Consider the following 19526-nt stretch of genomic DNA (forward strand, 5'->3'; position numbering starts at 1 on the left):
GAGGACAGAGATAAGAGAGCCGGGAGGTGCGGGCTGTGTTCTCCCCTTCCTGTAAGCAGAGCGATCCTCCATAAAGCATATGACACAGGATCGATCGCTCTTACATCTTACAGTGTTTGCTACATTCCCCGCTGCCGGGAGATGAGCGGTCATTGGAGGAGATAGCGGGAGGGGTTATCAAACTGTTTACAGCCCGATCCTTCTTCATTGGCTGTATGGAAGAGCGCTCCACTGACAGCAGTGAGAGAGAACATCCCGCACCTCTACCTGCTTTCCTACCTGTAATTTGGGGGTGGGGGGAGCTCACAGGCCAGGGGAACGTCACACAATGAAGGGGGGTAACAATCATTGGTGCTGAGATGAGAAGTTTGCGCAAGAGGGGGGATTTGTGCTTTTAGAGGAGAATGGGGGGTTTTGTACTAGGAGGGGTATTTTTGCAAGAAAAGGGGGTTGGGGGATTTTTATGAGGAGGGGGGGTTTGTGCGAGGAGGAGGGATTGGGGTAAATTTGTGCAAGCAGGGGGAATTTGTGCTAGTAGAGGGGATTTGTGGGATTTGTATGAGAAGGGATTCATGCTAGGAGAGGGGATTGGAGGGATTTGTGCTAGGAGGGGGGATGGGGGAATTTGTGTGAGAAAAAGGAATTTGTTCTAGGAGAGGGGATTGGGGGGATATGTGCTAGGAGGGGGGATTGGGGTATTTGTGCTAGGAAAGGGGATTGGATGGATTTGTGCTTGGAGGGGGGATTGGGGGATTTGTGCTAGCAGAGGGGATTGGGGGATATGTGCTAGGAGGGGGGATTGGGGGATTTGTGCTAGGAGAGGGGATTGGAGAGATTTATGCTAGGAGGGGGGATTTTTGCTAGGAGGGGGGGGGGATTGGGGGATTTGTGCTAGGAGACTAGGAGAGGGGATTGGGGAATTTGTGTCAGGAGAAGGAATTTGTTCTAGTGGAGGGGATTGGGGGATATGTGCTAGGAGGGGGAATTGGAGTGATTTATGCTAGGAGGGGGGATTTGTGCTAGGAGGGGGGGGAGGGATTGGGGGATTTGTGCTAGGAGAGGAGATTGGGGAATCTGTGTGAGGAGAAGGGATTTGTGCTAGGGGAGGGGATTGGGGGGATATGTGCTAGGAGGGGGGATTGGGGCATTTGTGCTAGGAGAGGGGATTGGGGAATCTGTGTGAGGAGAAGGGATTTGTGCTAGGAGAGGGGATTGGGGGGATATGTGCTAGGAGGCGGAATTTTGGGGGGATTTGTTCTAGGAGTTAGTGGAAGGACAACATGATGTCACCCCCACCCCCACCCTTCCCACGGGAGAGGGGTGATACCATGATTTACCGCACCAGGTGACACCAACCCTACTGATGCCACTGCATTTTGTGATCTAAATATGATACAAAAAGTAAAAGAAACAATGTAATGCAGAGCAATGAGGGGATAGAAGCCGGACCTCCCATTTGCCCTTCAAAGCTTCAGTTTGAACCTAGAATAAAACGTTTCCATCTTGGTAATTCAGATACAATGTATTCCACCTATTTAGTTTCTTTAGTTGAATACATTTTAGTTTATTTTACACGGTGGTTCCCAGCAGGTCAGATTTATAGAGTGGGCACAGAAGTGTTTTGCAGCTAGGGTGCCCAGAGGCTCTGGGTGTGCCGTCTCGGATTGTCAGGGACACCCCGCTGCATCAGATATTTTCGCATAGCATCAGGCATTTCGATGATACAGAGCGGTCATCATCACCATGGAAACGCGTGATGCCAGTGGAGGACGAGTAGATTTTAGGGCATGCCTGGTATTTAGCAGGTGACGGACCCTTGGTATGCAGATGCGTTTTATCGGACCGTGTTCTTACGCCTATACATATTATCTCTTCCAGTTATGGATGAATGGATGAGGAATTGGCTCCCTTCAGGTCCGTGCCCCCATTTGGCAGCGGGGAGGCCGATCCACGGGGCTAGTGGCCACGATTGTCATCGGGCACCCGTGATCGCTCCCCGTGGAGAGAGAACAGGGTGGTTCTCCTGCGCAAACCAACGTAGGTATACGCCGATCACGCGCGGAAAGCGTGGGGGCGAGCGCGCCACCGGCACGGGTCAGGCGAGCATTCCCCGCTGAGAGAGAACGGTCGGCTGTTGTAAACACAGCTGACCATTCTTCTCCCTGCAATGACCATATAGCCCATGTGATCCTTTTATATAGAATCACAGGTCTCTATGGTCATTTCAGAAGCCACGCCCCCCACAGTTAGAATCACTTCCCTAGGCTCACATCTAACCCCTTGATCACCCACAGTGTTAGCCCCATTCCCTGCCAGTGTCATTAGTACAGTGACAGTGCATATGTATAGCACTGATTACTGTAGTAATGTCACTGGTCCCCCCAAAAGTGTAAAAAATGTCAGTTAGGGGTCTGATCTGTCCGCCTTGTTGCAGTCCTGCTAAAAATCGCAGATCACCGCCGTTACTAGTAAAAATAAATAAATACATAAATAAAAATGACATAAATCTTTCACCCTAGTTTGTAGATGTGATAACTTTTGCACAAACCAATGAATTTACACTTATTGTTTTTTGGGTTTTTTTTTTTTAACCAAAAATATGTAGCAGAATACAAATTGGCCTAAAATTATGAAAAATTAAAATTTTTACATTTTGGGGGGGGGGGGGGGGAATGTTATACAGCAGAATGTGAAAAATATTGTTTTTTTTTGTTTGTTTTTTTCAGAATTGTCGCTCTTTTTTTGTTTATAGCGCAAAAAATAAAAATCGCACAGGTGATCAAATACCACCAAAAGAAAGCTCTGTTTGTGGGAAAAAAAAGGACGTCAATTTCATTTGGGTACAGCGTCGCACGACCGCGCAATTGTCCGTTAAAGTAACTCAGTGCCGAATTGCAAAAAATTGTCTGGTCATTAACCACTTTAGCCCCGGAAGGATTTGGCTGCTCAATGACCAGGCCCTATTTTGCGATTCGGCACTGCTTGACTTTTTTTTTCCCACAAACAGAGCTTTCTTTTGGTGGTATTTGATCACCTGTGCGATTTTTATTTTTTGCACTATAAACAAAAAAAGAGCGACAATTTTGAAAAAATAACAATATTTTTCACATTTGTTTATATGAAATTCTCAAAAAAAAATGTAAAAATCAAAATTTTTTAACATTTTAGGCCAATTTGTTTTCTGCTACATATTTTTGGTAAAAAAAAAAAAAATCACAATAAGCGATTTTGATTGGTTTACGCAAAAGTTATTGCGTTAACTAAATACGGGAAAGATTTATGTCATTTTTATTGTTTTTTTTTTTAATGAGTAATGGTGGCGATCTGCGATTTTTTTGTGGGACTGCGACACTGCGGCGGACAGATCGGACCCTTGACTGACATTTTTGACACTTTTGGGGGGACCAGTGACATTACTACAGTAATCAGTGCTATACATATGCACTGTTACTGTAAAAACAACACTGGCAGGGAAGGGGTTAACTTTATTGGTGATCAAGGGGTTAAGTGTGTCCCTAGGGGCGTGATTCTAACTGTCAGGGGGCGTGGCTAGTGAAGTAACCACAGAGACATACGATCCTACATAGCAGGATCACATAGCCTCTGTGATCACTTCAGGGAGAATGACAGTTGGTTGTGTTTACATCAGCCGTCTGTCTTTCTCCTTTTCCTGCTGGAGATCGCGAGTGGCCGGTGGCCATCGGAGCCGCCGGTCACAGGCGCTGGCTCCCCAGGGAACGAGCGGGGCGGGAGCGCGCCGCCGGCGGAGCGCGCTCGCCCCCTACAGTCTCGTGGGCGAGCGACGCTGGTCTACGTCGCTTTGCCTGTAAGCGGCAGAGTGCCGCAGTAAATCTACGTTAGGCGGGGTGGAAGTGGTTAAGTGGGGAAATCCTTCCGGGGCTGAAATGGATACATCGATGATATAAATGATACACCCATCATTTCTTTGTAAGTGGGCAAACTTACACAATCTGCAGGGGTTCAAATTATTATTTTTTAATAATAATTAATCATTTATAATAAATTATAAATAATTTATTATATATATATATATTATAAATATATAAATAATATAAATTTAATAATAATTAATACTTTTTAATGATTTCCCCACCTTTGAGACGGGAGCATGTCTTAATTATTTTCTTTCCATTTTTTAAAGTAATAGCGCTGCCCTTTATTTATTTTTCTTTTATTTAAAGTGTTTTGCCTTTATTTTTTTGCTGGCTGCTTTTATTCTTTGTAAATTTTGGGAATTGAACCCAAGCGCAGGTATTCGTTTTCTTATTACGTTCCCTGAAACAAGCGTATGATCCCAGTTAGGTGACGGAGTTCCTGGCAGAGGATGGGCTCCTGGGGCGCACAGCGAGGAAATCTGCGTCATCGCTCCAGAAATTCTCCTTTTGATCAGATTGGCGCTCCTCCAGGTGAGTGCGCGCCGCGTGCCCGGCCGGGTGTTTGCTCACGCCCCCGCGATCGGTGGCACGCAATTCATTCCCCATTGTCCCCGCATTACTCACTGGACCAGGTAGGTGGCAGAAATGGGTGAAAAGCATTTTCTGCTGATAAGAGAAGATTGATAAGTGCCACCTGCGTTCTCTGCACGTCGCTGGTCGCATTCCAGGAGGTACAAGTCACGGCCGGAGCTGTGACCAGGAAGTCTCATCATAGAACAGGAATAAATCCCAAACCAGATCTGTATTTCCTATGAGGACAGGCTGGAGGACATCTAGCATCATCTGGCTCTTTGCTCCCCAGTCTGACTGTCCCTGGCCCCACCTCTTTCAGTTATTGGAATCCAGTTATTTCAATTACGGAGACTCAGCATCACATGTGGGGGTTACCTATCCAACGACAACCGTCTAGGCACAGGGTTGCTGTTAGAAATCACGGGGCCCCGTACAGCCTAGAAGACAGGGCCCGACCCCCCCTCCCCTGCACAAAATTTTAAAACAATATTTTCACAAAAAATACATGAAAATAATTATTAGTGGGCACAAAAGTTCTGTCATACATAAATTCCATCTTCAAGCCAAACAATAATGCACATATTCCACCAACCCGCAATTCCAATCCCGCCCCCCTCATCTCAAATCCCACCCAAATCCCCCCTCCTAGCACAAATCTCCCTCACTCCAAAAAATCCCCCACATTGCACACATACCTCGCAAACTTTCTATCCTAACACAAATCTTCACCCCCAAATCCCCCCTGCCAGCAAAAATCCCCCCAATCCCTCCTATAAGGCAAAATTCTCCCACACCCTCTTGGCAGAAAATCACCCCCCATCTCCCCTGCCAGCACAAATCTTCTTTCTTCAATCCCCCTCCCAGGACAAGTTCCCACCGATTTTTCCTCCCCAGTTGCCCTTCCCAACACAAATTCTTCTTCCCTATCCCCCCCCCAGCACTAATCCACCAGCCCCCTCTTAGTACAAACATCCTTTCACCTGGTTCAATCCCCCCCAACCCTCCTTCTAGCACATATCCCCTCTATTCTTCTTTGTAGCACACCCCCCTCCAAATTACTTTTCCTAGAAGATCTTCCTCCCTACCCAAAAAATCCCCCCCAGCGCTAATCCTCCACCCCCCACCTAGCACAAACATCCCCCCCCCAAACCCTCCTCCTAGCACATACCCCCCCCCCCCCATTCTTGTTTCCAGCACAACCCTCTCTAAATTACTCTTCCCAGCACAAATTCTTCCTCCCTACCCAAATCCCCCCCAGCACTATTCCCCACCCCCTCCTAGCACAAACACCCCCACTTCTGGTTCAAACCCCCCATCCCCAAACCCTCCTCCTAGCACATATCCCTCCCCCCATTCTTATTTCTAGTACAACCCCCTCTAAATTATTCTTCTCAGCACAAATTCTTCCTCCCTACCCAAATCCCCCCCCAGCACTAATCCCCCACCCTAGCACAAACATCTCCTCTCCTGGTTCAGCCCCCCCCCCAATCCTCCTCCTAGCACATATCCCCCCACCCCATTCTTCTTTCTATCACAACCCCCTCTAAATTACTCTTCCTAGAACAAATTCCTCCTCCCTACCCAAATCCTCCCCCAGCACAAATCCCCCACCCACTCTCAGCACAAACATCCCCTCTCCTGGTTCAGCCCCCCCCCCAATCCTCCTCTTAGCACATATCCCCCTCCCCCATTCTTCTTTATAGCACAACCCTCTCTAAATTACACTTTCCATAACAAATTCTATATCCCTACCCAAATCCCCCCCCCCAGAACTAATCCCCCAACCCCTCCTGGAACAAACATTCCGTCTGCTGGTTCTACCCCCCCCCCAACCCTCCTCCTGGCACATACCCCCCCATTCTTCTTTCTAGCACAACTCCCTCTAAATGACTCTTCCTAGAACAAATTCCTCCTCCCTACACAAATCCTCCCCCAGCACAAATCCCCCCACCCCCTCCTAGCACAAACATCCCCTCTCCTGGTTCGCCCCCCCCCCCAACCCTCCTCCTAGCACATATCCCCCCCCCCCATTCTTCTTTATAGCACAACCCCCTCAAAATTACTCTTTCGATAACAAATTCTTCCTCCCTACCCAAATCCCCCCCCAGCACTATCCCCCCACCCCCTCCTAGCGCAAACATCCTCTCCCCTAGTTTAACCCCCCCCCCAACCCTCCTCCTAGCATATAAACCATCCCCCCAACACTCGCCAGCGGGTAAGCCAATCCACGGGGCCGGCGGCCGCGATTGCCACCGGTAGCCCACGATACAGTGACAGTGCATATTTTTTAGCACTGATTACTGTAGTAATGTCACTGGTCCCCCCAAAAGTGTCAAAAATGTCAGTTAGGGGTCCGATCTGTCCGCCACAATGTCGCAGTCCCACTATAAATCGCTGAATATTAAATAAATAAATAAATAAAAATGACATAAATCTTTCCCCTAGTTTGTAGATGTGATAACTTTTGAGCAAACCAATCAAAATACGCTTATTGGGATTTTTTTTTTTTTTTACCAAAAATATATAGCAGAATACAAATTGGCCTAAAATAATGAAAAAACTTCATTTTTAATTTTTTTTGGGAATGTTATATAGCAGAAAGTGAAAAATATTGCTCTTTTTTTTTTTTTTTTTTTCAGGATTGTCGCTCTTTTTTTGTTTATAGTGCAAAAAATAAAAATGCAGAGGTGATCAAATACCACCAAAAGAAAGCTCTGTTTGTGGGGGAAAAAAAGGACATCAATTTTATTTGGGTACAGCGTCGCACCACCGCGCAATTGTCAGTTAAAATAACGCAGTGCCGAATCGCAAAAAGTGGCCTGGTCATTGAAGGGGAAAATCCTTCCGGTCCAGAAGTGGTTAATGGAAACTCTCATTTGTACATATTGAGCAGAATATTATTATTTAATATAATATTATTATTATTATTATTATAAATTGTAATTGTTATTATTAGTTGTATTTTTTCATTGTTATTAATACAGTTGTTATTATTATTATTATTATTATTATGGAAAATAATTGAATTTAATATTATTATTATAAATTGTAATTGTTATTATTAGTTGTGTGTTTTCATTGTTATTAATATAGTTGTTATTAATATTATTATTATTGAAAATAATTGAATTTAATAGTATTATTAGTTGTTATTATTGTTATTATTATTATTATTATTATTGAATTTAATTTAGTTTGTTTTTGTATTTTAGAAAACAAAGAAGAATGACATCAGGAAAAGTCAAGTGGCCCATTAAGTCTGCCCCATTTTTGCCCTTTTTTTTCATATACATTTTTTTCCTCAGTTTTTTTTGTGTGTGCTTGATTGCTGTTTGTGCATTTTTGTTTGAAATTTTTTGTTTTACTTTTTTTGCTATTTTTTCTATCTGTGTAAAAGATGTAAAATAATAAAGCTGTTGAGGGTCTGCTATTTGGCACAGGGCAGCTCTATAACCCTCGGGGTAGATTTAAAGTTGCGCTTATTTTTTTAAATCTTCCTTCCATCCTCCACATTGCCTGCAATGTATTCCACCAACGTGACAAAAATTTGTAGAAATTTCCCAAATTTCACTGAACTTTTCTTGTAAAACTCTAAATGTTCCTCATTTGTAGTCTTCGGAGGAATCCATTGTTTTTAGTGGTGGAATGCTGGGAAATGTGCTTTCCACTTTACAATTATTTTCATTTGCCAAGTTTCTAGGTTTCCCCCATTTTCTATACTGTACCCCAACACCACACCTCCCCCAGTCAGACTATTGTATATTGGAATAAATGGATGGAAGATTTAGTGGGCAGCTGAAGAGGGACCACCCCTCCCCCACACAGACCCCTGAGACCTGCTGATGGTGGCAGACAATAGCTGTGGGGCAGTCAGATACCTGCACATCACAGGCCCTCCATCAGTGGTGTTATCAGCCGGACCCCTCTCTGCACTCTGATTGGTCAGCAGAGACCTTCAAAGAGTTGTCAGCCTTTGTACTTGTGATAGAGGGTCTGTGTTATCAGATCCTGACATAGTCCAATATTGGCTTTATTACTGGGCAATAGTAAATGCTAATCACATACTGGGGTAATGAGCTCCTGGATGGATGTCACAACATGTGCAGCTACCGGATGAACTTATAGGACCTTTCACATAACTTCACCATAACCAATAGAGATGATTCTCAATGTAGACTATACTCCATGTTGATGATATTCAATATAGATGATATTTAATGTAAATAATACTCAACGTAGATGATATTTAATGTTGATGATACTCAATGTAAATGTTACTCCTTGTAGATGATACTCAATGTACAGTAAATTATACTCAATGTAAATGATACTCAATGTAGATGATACTCAATGTAGATGATATTTAATGTAGATGATACTCAATATAGAGGATACTCAATGTAAATGATACTACTTGTAGAGGATACTCAATGTAAATGATACTCAATGTACAGTAAATTATACTCGATGTAGAGGATACTCAATGTAGATGTTACTCAATGTAGATGATATTCAATGTAGATTATACTCAATGTAGATGATATTCAATGTAGATGTTACTCAATGTAGATGATATTCAATGTAAATGATACTCAATGTAGAGGATACTCAATGTAGATAATACTCAATGTAGAGGATACTCAATGTAGATAATACTCAATGTAGAGGATATTCAATGTAAATGATACTCAATGTAGATGATACTCATTGTTGATTATACTCAATGTTGATGATACTCAATGTAGATAATACTCAATGTAGAGGATACTCAATGTAGATAATACTCAATGTAGAGGATACTCAATGTAGATGATACTCAATATAGATGATACTCATTGTTGATGATACTCAATGTTGATGATACCCAATTGTAGAGGATACTCAATGTAGATAATACTCAATGTAGATGATACTCATTGTTGATGATACTCAATGTAGATGATACTCAATGTAGATAATACTCAATGTAGAGGATACTCAATGTAGATAATACTCAATGTAGAGGATACTCAATGTAGATGATACTCAATGTAGAGGATACTCAATGTAGATAATACTCAAAGTAGATGATACTCAATGTAGATTATACTCAATGTAGATGATACTCAATGTAGATGATACTCAATGTAGATTATACTCAATGTAGAGGATACTCAATGTAGATGATACTCAATGTAGAGGATACTCAATGTAGATAATACTCAATGTAGAGGATACTCAATGTAGATGATACTCAATGTAGAGGATACTCAATGTAGATAATACTCAAAGTAGATGATACTCAATGTAGATTATGCTCAATGTAGATGATACTCAATATAGATGATACTCAATGTAGATGATATTCAATGTAAATGATACTCAATGTAGAGGATGCTCAATGTAGATGATACTCAATGTAGATGATATTCAATGTAAATGATACTCAATGTAGAGGATACTCAATGTAGATGATACTCAATGTAGAGGATACTCAATGTAGAGGATACTCAATGTAGATGATACTCAAGGTAGATGATACTCAATGTAGAGCATACTCAATGTAGATGCTATTCAATGTAAATGATACTCAATGTAGAGGATACTCAATGTAAATGATACTCAATGTAGATGATACTCATTGTTGATGATTCTCAATGTAGAGGATACTCAATGTAGAGGATACTCAATGTAAATGATACTCAATGTAGATGATACTCAATGTAAATGATACTCAATGTAGATGATACTCATTGTTGATGATACTCAATGTAGAGGTTACTCAATGTAGAGGTTACTCAATGTAGAGGATACTCAATATAGAGGATACTCAATATAGATGATACTCAACGTAAATTATACTCAATGTAGATTACATTTAATGTAGATAATACTTAATGTAAATGATACTCAACGTAGATGATATTCAATATAGATAATAGTCAATGTAAATGATACTCAACGTGACTGAGAATCAATGTAGCTGATACTCAATGTAAGTGAGAAATAGTAAGTGCTCCCACACTATTAAAATCCAACGCTGAAATCAAATAAAATAAAAATAAAATTGTTGCCGCTGTCACAAACCTTTTTTCTATCTCACTTGGATATAAATAATGTTCATTATGCAGTGGCCCTGCATGTACTATTGTGCACCCCCCCCCCCCAACACCTTGGTGCACAATAGTACCTGCAGCACCACATCATAACGAATATTGTTCAGAACATGAACCAAAGACCCCAATGCTGCAAAGCGGAAGGGCGAATCACTGAGCCACTTTGCTCGTATGAGCCCCACAGTTCACAGCACATGGCAAACTTTATACCAATATATTGTACGTTAAGCAATTCAAATATTTACTCAAAAACCTTTTTCTTCTTCCCTTTAGTGGTCACATGACCATCATTCAGGCCGGGACTGGGATTCAGAAGAAGCCGGTCCCCTGCTTCAGAAAAAGTCCTGGTCCAGGAGAGCTGCCCTCACTCAGCAACTGCAGGGGCGTTGATTGCAGCACATTGGCTGACAAAAGCTATCCGTAGTTGGTAATTGTTAAAGGCCCTGTCGCATGTCTGCTAAATGGCAGCGCGTTTCTGTTTCTGTCAGGAAAGCATACAATTTTGCACACGTTTCCGGCACACAAAGGTGTGCACCTAGCCTAAGGTTCCCCGGGGAGCAATGTTTACACCTTGGCTGCAGATTTGCAAGAATCTGTTAATGGCACCCCATGTATCTTTTTATGTGTGCCACAGCACCATGCGGTTTGGTGCGGCGTGTTTTTGGAAAAGGGTCAGGGACTTCTTTTCCACATTTCTCATGTGTAGGGAAGCCCATTAAAATGAATGACTGCCCTATGCGGAATGCGTGGGAATGCGCCCATTCTCTGTCACACCTGTATGCTGTGAACCGAGAATTACTTTCATGTGATTTCACCTGTTCACATGTGGGATTACCGGCTTCATTATGATTCCCAGAGATGGCATCTGTATACCGGCGTATTTACTAAGATGCAGTCTCTGGATTTTAGCCATTTCCCTCTTATTGGTTTACCTGCTGGTGTTCTTGGCTGACTCTAATAATTGCTCAGATATAAATCTCTGTGTGTGTGTTCACTTACTTCCCTCTAATGTCATTATGAACAAACACGAGGTGTTCCTAAGAACAGGAAATTCTCTTGTGGCCAGACAAGTCATATTCTCCTCATTTCTGGAGAAATAGAACAATAAATGGCCTTATCAATGATCATCTAAATTACCAGCAGGAGGATTAGAGGGATTAAACATGATCAGTGAGTGGATAGCACAGCAATTACACCTTGATTGAGATACGCTGCAACATTAACCACCAGCCTGCCGCTACACACCCGACATAAAAAGATACAAGTGATAGATAGAAAATACAACCAAAGACATAAAATGACACAAGTGATAGGCAAAAGATACAATGAAAGACATACAAAGATGCAAGAGATAGATGAAAAGATACAACGGAAGACATAAAAAGTTACAATTAATAGATAAAAGATACAACGAAAGACAAAAAATATACAAGAGATACAGTGCCTTGCGAAAGTATTCGCCCCCTTGAACTTTTCGACCTTTTGCCACATTTCAGGCTTCAAACATAAAGATATAAAACTGTAATTTTTTGTGAAGAATCAACAAGTGGGACACAATCATGAAGTGGAAGGAAATTTATTGGATATTTCAAACTTTGTTAACAAATAAAAAACTGAAAAATTGGGCGTGCAAAATTATTCAGCCACTTTACTTTCAGTGCAGCAAACTCTCTCCAGAAGTTCAGTGAGGATCTCTGAATGATCCAATGTTGACCTAAATGACTAATGATGATAAATAGAATCCACCTGTGTGTAATCAAGTCTCCGTATAAATGCACCTGCACTGTGATAGTCTCAGAAGTCAGTTTAAAGCGCAGAGAGCATCATGAAGAACAAGGAACACACCAGGCAGGTCCGAGATACTGTTGTGGAGAAGTTTAAAGCTGGATTTGGATACAAAAAGATTTCCCAAGCTTTAAACATCCCAAGGAGCACTGTGCAAGCGATAATATTGAAATGGAAGGAGTATCAGACCACTGCAAATCTACGAAGACCTGGCCGTCCCTCTAAACTTTCAGCTCATACAAGGAGAAGACTGATCAGAGATGCAGCCAAGAGGCCCATGATCACTCTGGATGAACTGCAGAGATCTACAGCTGAGGTGGGAGACTCTGTCCATAGGACAACAATCAGTCGTATACTGCACAAATCTGCCCTTTATGGAAGAGTGGCAAGAAGAAAGCCATTTCTTAAAGATATCCATAAAAAGTGTCATTTAAAGTTTGCCACAAGCCACCTGGGAGACACCAAATATGTGGAAGAAGGGGCTCTGCTCAGATGAAACCAAAATCAAACTTTTTGGCAACAATGCAAAACGTTATGTTTGGCGTAAAAGCAGCACAGCTCATCACCCTGAACACACCATCCCCCACTGTCAAACATGGTGGTGGCAGCATCATGGTTTGGGGCTGCTTTTCTTCAGCAGGGACAGGGAAGATGGTTAAAATTGATGGGAAGATGGATGGAGCCAAATACAGGACCATTCTGGAAGAAAACCTGATGGAGTCTGCAAAAGACCTGAGACTGGGACGGAGATTTGTCTTCCAACAAGACAATGATCCAAAACAAAAAGCAAAATCTACAATGGAATGGGTCACAAATAAACATATCCAGGTGTTAGAATGGCCAAGTCAAAGTCCAGACCTGAATCCAATCGAGAATCTGGGGCAAAAATTTCAGTCTCTCGATGTGAAAAACTGATAGAGACATACCCCAAGCGACTTACAGCTGTAATCGCAGCAAAAGGTGGCGATACAAAGTATTAACTTAAGGGAGCTGAATAATTTTGCACACCCAATTTTTCAGTTTTTTATTTGTTAAAAAAGTTTGAAATATCCAATAAATTTCATTCCACTCCATGATTGTGTCCCACTTGTTGATTCTTCACAAAAAAATTACAGTTTTATATCTTTATGTTTGAAGCCTGAAATGTGGTAAAAGGTCGAAAAGTTCAAGGGGGCCGAATACTTTCGCAAGGCACTGTAGATGAAAAATACAAAGAAAAGACATGAAATGATACAAGTGATAGGCAAAAGATACAATAAAAGACATACAAAGATGCAAGAAATACACTATCTCACAAAAGTAAGTACACCCCTCCCATTCTATCTTTTCATGTGACAACACTGAAGAAATGAGACTTTGCTACAATGTAAAGTAGTGAGTGTACAGCTTGTATAACAGTGTAAATTTGCTGTCCCCTTAAAATAACTCAACACACAGCCATTAATGTCTAAACCGCTGGCAACAAAAGTCAGTACACCCCTAAGTGACAATGTCCAAATTGGGCCCAAAGTGTCAATATTTTTTGTGGCCACCATTATTTTCCAGCACTGCCTTAACCCTCTTGGGCATGGAGTTCACCAGAGCTTCACAGGTTGCCACTGGAGTCCTCTTCCCCTCCTCCATGATGACATCACAGAGCTGGTGGATGTTAGAGACCTTGCGCTCCTCCACCTTCTGTTTGTGGATACCCCACAGATGCTCAATAGGGTTTAGGTCTGGAGACATGCTTGGCCAGTCCATCACCTTTACCCTCAGCTTCTTTAGCAAGGCAATGGTCATCTTGGAGGTGTTTGGGGTCGTTATCATGTTGGAAAACTGCACTGCGGCCCAGTCTCTGAAGGGAGGGGGTCATGCTCTGCTTCAGTATGTCACAGTACATGTTGGCATTCATGGTTCCCTCAATGATCTGTAGCTCCCCGGTGCCGGCAGCACTCATGCAGCCCCAGACCATGACACTCCCACCACCATGCTTGACTGTAGGAAGACACACTTGTCTTTGTACTCCTCACCTGGTTGCCCCCACACACGCCTGACACCATCTGACACCAAATAAGTTTATCTTGGTCTCATCAGAGCACAGGAGATGGTTCCAGTAATCCATGTCCTTAGTCTGCTTGTCTTCAGCAAACTGTTTGCAGGCTTTCTTGTCCATCATCTTTAGAAGAGGCTTCCTTCTGGGACGACAGCCATGCAGACCAATTTGATGCAGTGTGCGGTGTATGGTCTGAGCATTGACAGGCTGACTCATTTGATCCGATTCCAGTGGGGATCAAAAAAGGGTCCTGCACCATCTTGGTGCTAATGCAATGTGAATTCAGCCATACAATTTATATGGCTGAATTTGCATTGCACAGACATCGCATGTGATCTGCACAGCAGTGCGGTGCGAACAAAATGCAATGCCTAACATTGCAATAGTGTGAACCCAGCCGAAAGGTACAATGAAAGACATAAAAAGATACAAGAGATACAGAGTCCACCTGTGTGTAATTTCATCTTAGTATAAATACAGCTGTTCTGTGAAGCCCTCAGAGGTTAGAGAGCATTAGTGAACGAACAGCATCATGAAGGCCAAGGAACACACCAGACAGGTCAGGGATAAAGTTGTGGAGAAGTGTAAAGCAGGGTTATGAATACTTTTTCAAGGCACTGTATATGGAAAAATACAACAAAAGAAATAAAAAGATACAAGTGATAGATGAAAGATAAAACCAAAGGCATAAAAAGATACAAGTGATGGTAGAAATGTTACATTGTAGCAGAGGTGAGGTGTGATTGTCCTCCTGTGTACAATACAAGGCTTCCAGTACTGATAGACAGCGAGGAGTGACTGTGTGTGCCGTCATCCCATATCATTCATAAAGGTGGATATCTGGGACTTTAAAAAGTGTTCGTAATAGTATTTCCAAAATGTATTATAGTTACAATCATAAAACCATAAATAGAACTGGTCCTTGGTTGATCTCATACAGAATCTTGAAATTTGAGATGCGACTCGGGGCACCACATCCAACTTATACTGAACGAAAAAGAGGATTGGAAGAAATTAGGACTTTCAAGGTGGCCACCAGTAATCCCACCAGGAAACACACATACTCAACAAAGTAAGAAAATACAAATTTATTGTGACAATGTATACTAAACAAAATTATAAATGCAACACTTGTTTTTGCCCCCATTCCTCATGAGCCGAACCCAAAGATCTAAGAAAACCGGGATTCATCTGTGAAGAGAACACCCCTCCAAAGAGCCAGACGCCATCCAATGTGAGCATTTCCCCACTCAAGTCGGTTACGACGAGGAACTGCAGTCAGGTGGAGACCCCGATAAGGGCTACAAGCATGCAGGTGAGCTTCCCTAAGACAGCTTCTGACAGTTTGTGCAGAAATTCTTTGCTTATGCAAACCGATTGTTGCAGCAGCTGTCCGGGTGGCCGGTCTCAGACCATCTTGGAGGTGAAGATGCTGGATGTGGAGGTCCTGGGCTGGTCTCAGACCATCTTGGAGGTGAAGATGCTGGATGTGGAGGTCCTGGGCTGGTCTCAGACCATCTTGGAGATGAAGATGCTGGATGTGGAGTTCCTGGGCTGGTCTCAGACCATCTTGGAGGTGAAGATGCTGGATGCGGAGGTCCTGGGCTGGTCTCAGACCATCTTGGAGGTGAAGATGCTGGATGTGGAGGTCCTGGGCTGGTCTCAGACCATCTTGGAGGTGAAGATGCTGGATGTGGAGGTCCTGGGCTGGTCTCAGACCATCTTGGAGGGGAAGATGCTGGATGTGGAGGTCCTGGGCTGGTCTCAGACCATCTTGGAGGTGAAGATGCTGGACGTGGAGGTCCTGGGCTGGTCTCAGACCATCTTGGAGGGGAAGATGCTGGATGTGGAGGTCCTGGGCTGGTCTCAGACCATCTTGGAGGTGAAGATGCTGGACGTGGAGGTCCTGGGCTGGTCTCAGACCATCTTGGAGGTGAAGATGCTGGATGCGGAGGTCCTGGGCTGGTCTCAGACCATCTTGGAGGTGGAGATGCTGGATGTGGTGGTCCTGGGCTGGTCTCAGACCATCTTGTAGTTGAAGATGCTGGACGTGGAGGTCCTGGGCTGGTCTCAGACCATCTTGGAGGGGAAGATGCTGGATGTGGAGGTCCTGGGCTGGTCTCAGACCAGCTTGGAGGTGAAGATGCTGGATATGGAGTTCCTGGGCTGGTCTCAGACCATCTTGGAGGTGAAGATGCTGGAAGTGGAGGTCCTGGGCTGGTCTCAGACCATCTTGGAGGGGAAGATGCTGGATGTGGAGGTCCTGGGCTGGTCTCAGACCATCTTGGAGGGGAAGATGCTGGATGTGGAGGTCCTGGGCTCGTCTCAGACCATCTTGGAGGGGAAGATGCTGGATGTGGAGGTCCTGGGCTGGTCTCAGACCACCTTAGAGGTGAGGATGATGGATGTGGAGGTCCTGGGTTGGTCTCAGACCATCTTGTAGTTGAAGATGCTGGATGTGGAGGTCCTGGGCTGGTCTCAGACCATCTTGGAGGGGAAGATGCTGGATGTGGAGGTCCTGGGCTGGTCTCAGACCATCTTGGAGGTGAAGATGCTGGACGTGGAGGTCCTGGGCTGGTCTCAGACCATCTTGGAGGTGAAGATGCTGGATGCGGAGGTCCTGGGCTGGTCTCAGACCATCTTGGAGGTGAAGATGCTGGATGTGGTGGTCCTGGGCTGGTCTCAGACCATCTTGTAGTTGAAGATGCTGGACGTGGAGGTCCTGGGCTGGTCTCAGACCATCTTGGAGGTGAAGATGCTGGACGTGGAGGTCCTGGGCTGGTCTCAGACCATCTTGGAGGTGGAGATGCTGGATGTGGTGGTCCTGGGCTGGTCTCAGACCATCTTGTAGTTGAAGATGCTGGACGTGGAGGTCCTGGGCTGGTCTCAGACCATCTTGGAGGGGAAGATGCTGGATGTGGAGGTCCTGGGCTGGTCTCAGACCATCTTGGAGGTGAAGATGCTGAACGTGGAGGTCTTGGGCTGGTCTCAGACCATCTTGGAGGTGAAGATGCTGGATGCGGAGGTCCTGGGCTGGTCTCAGACCATCTTGGAGGTGGAGATGCTGGATGTGGTGGTCCTGGGCTGGTCTCAGACCATCTTGTAGTTGAAGATGCTGGACGTGGAGGTCCTGGGCTGGTCTCAGACCATCTTGGAGGGGAAGATGCTGGATGTGGAGGTCCTGGGCTGGTCTCAGACCACCTTAGAGGTGAGGATGATGGATGTGGAGGTCCTGGGCTGGTCTCAGACCATCTTGGAGGTGAAGATGCTGAATGTGGAGGTCCTGGGCTGGTCTCAGACCATCTTGGAGGTGAAGATTCTGGATGTGGAGGTCCTGGGCTGGTCTCAGACCATCTTGGAGGTGAAGATGCTGGATGTGGAGGTCCTGGGCTGGTCTCAGACCATCTTGGAGGTGAAGATGCTGGATGTGGAGGTCCTGGGCTGGTGTGGTTACACGTGGTCTGCGGTGGTGAGGCCGGTTGGATGGACTGCCAAATTCTCTGAAACGCCTTTGGAGACGGCTTATGGTTGAGAAATGAACATTCGATGCACGGGCAAAAGCTCTGGTGGACATTCCTGTAGTCAGCATGCCAATTGCACGTTCCCTCAAAACTTGTGACATCCGTGCATTGTGCTGTGTGATAAAACTGCACATTTTAGAGCGGCCTTTTATTGTGGGCAGCCTAAGGCACACCTGTGCAATAATCATGCTGTCCAATCAGCATCTTGATATGCCACACCTGTGAGGTGGACGGATTATCTCAGCAAAGGAGAAGCGATCACTAACACAGATTTACACAGATTTGTGAACAATATTTGAGAGAAATCTGCCTTTTGTGTACATAGAAGAGTCTGAGATCTTTGAGTTCAGCTCATGAAAAATGGGGGCAAAAACAAAACTGTTGCATTTAAAATTTTGTTCAGTATAGTGTTTAAAAATTGTGTCATATTGACAAAATGCATAATAGATACAAGAACAATATCTCCCAAATTGGGTAAGTATGCATGACATAGAACCCGTATCAGACTAAAATATGGTAAATGGTAGAATGCACAAAAGGTCTGCGAAGATCTTTGAGGCAGTCCGGGCCGAACAGGGGTCTCACATAGCAAACGCCAATGGATTGCTACGCGTTTCGCAAATAGCTTCCTCAGGAGTTCCTATTGCTACTGGGAGATACGGTATCATCATTACATGATACGAAAAACATATCTCTATTAATACATCTTTGACTGACATATTACATTTTTGATCTTCAATATTCAATAAGTATCCCAGAATTCCAAAGTATCCAATATGTACATGAATGTATTATATCGTGTAGTACTCAGAGGGACTTACCCCAATCCCAAGGGGGGAAAGAAAGAGTACATGGAGCACCCAACCAATGCGGTGATATGGGAGAAGTCCCACATAAATCAGTTCCAAAAGGGGGGAGGTGTATACCAAACACTCTACGGCCAAAAACAATAGGAGTCCAGTCCAGGAGCCATATACACCTAACAAAAGAAAGTGTGTTTAAAGCGGAGTTCCGGCCTATTTTGCAACTTTAGTGATTCCTGGAGTGCTCGCTATGCTGATCAACAATTGGGCATTTTCAATTTTTTTCGGGGGTCCCTTACCTTATTTTCAGGGCATTTTTGATTGTTTTTCCTCCTTCTCCCCCCTCTGTGGCCATGGCCACCAACATCCCTTCCGCCTTTGCATTGCATCCTGGGAGCTGTTTGTCATCACTCCCAGGAGACGGAAATCAGGAAGAACTCCCAGAACACTCCCTGGAATCAGGAAGAACTCCCAGAACACTCCCTGGAATCAGGAAGAAGGACACAGCAGATTACACTGCGGCTTCAGATGCCCACATCCAAGATGGCTACGCCCAGACAGCCTTTTTAAAAGTAAGATTTAGACTAAAATCCAATACTGTACACCTTGTAAGTATGAGAATAGCGGTTCTGTAAAGGGCGATGGATTAGTATTATAGCGGTATTTTTAGTTAAAAAAAGGTATTTGAGGCCGGAACTCCGCTATAATATGGGTCAAAAGATAAATACATAAAAGTAGTCCAGAAGGGAGTATTTCCGCCATGGGGAAACGGGGGGGTATTTATATTTGCGCAAATGCTAAACAATACCATAAGTGTCCCA

This window comes from Pelophylax lessonae, assembly GCF_965119305.1.
Source record: "Pelophylax lessonae genome assembly, chromosome: 8".
Classification (NCBI taxonomy): domain Eukaryota; kingdom Metazoa; phylum Chordata; class Amphibia; order Anura; family Ranidae; genus Pelophylax; species Pelophylax lessonae.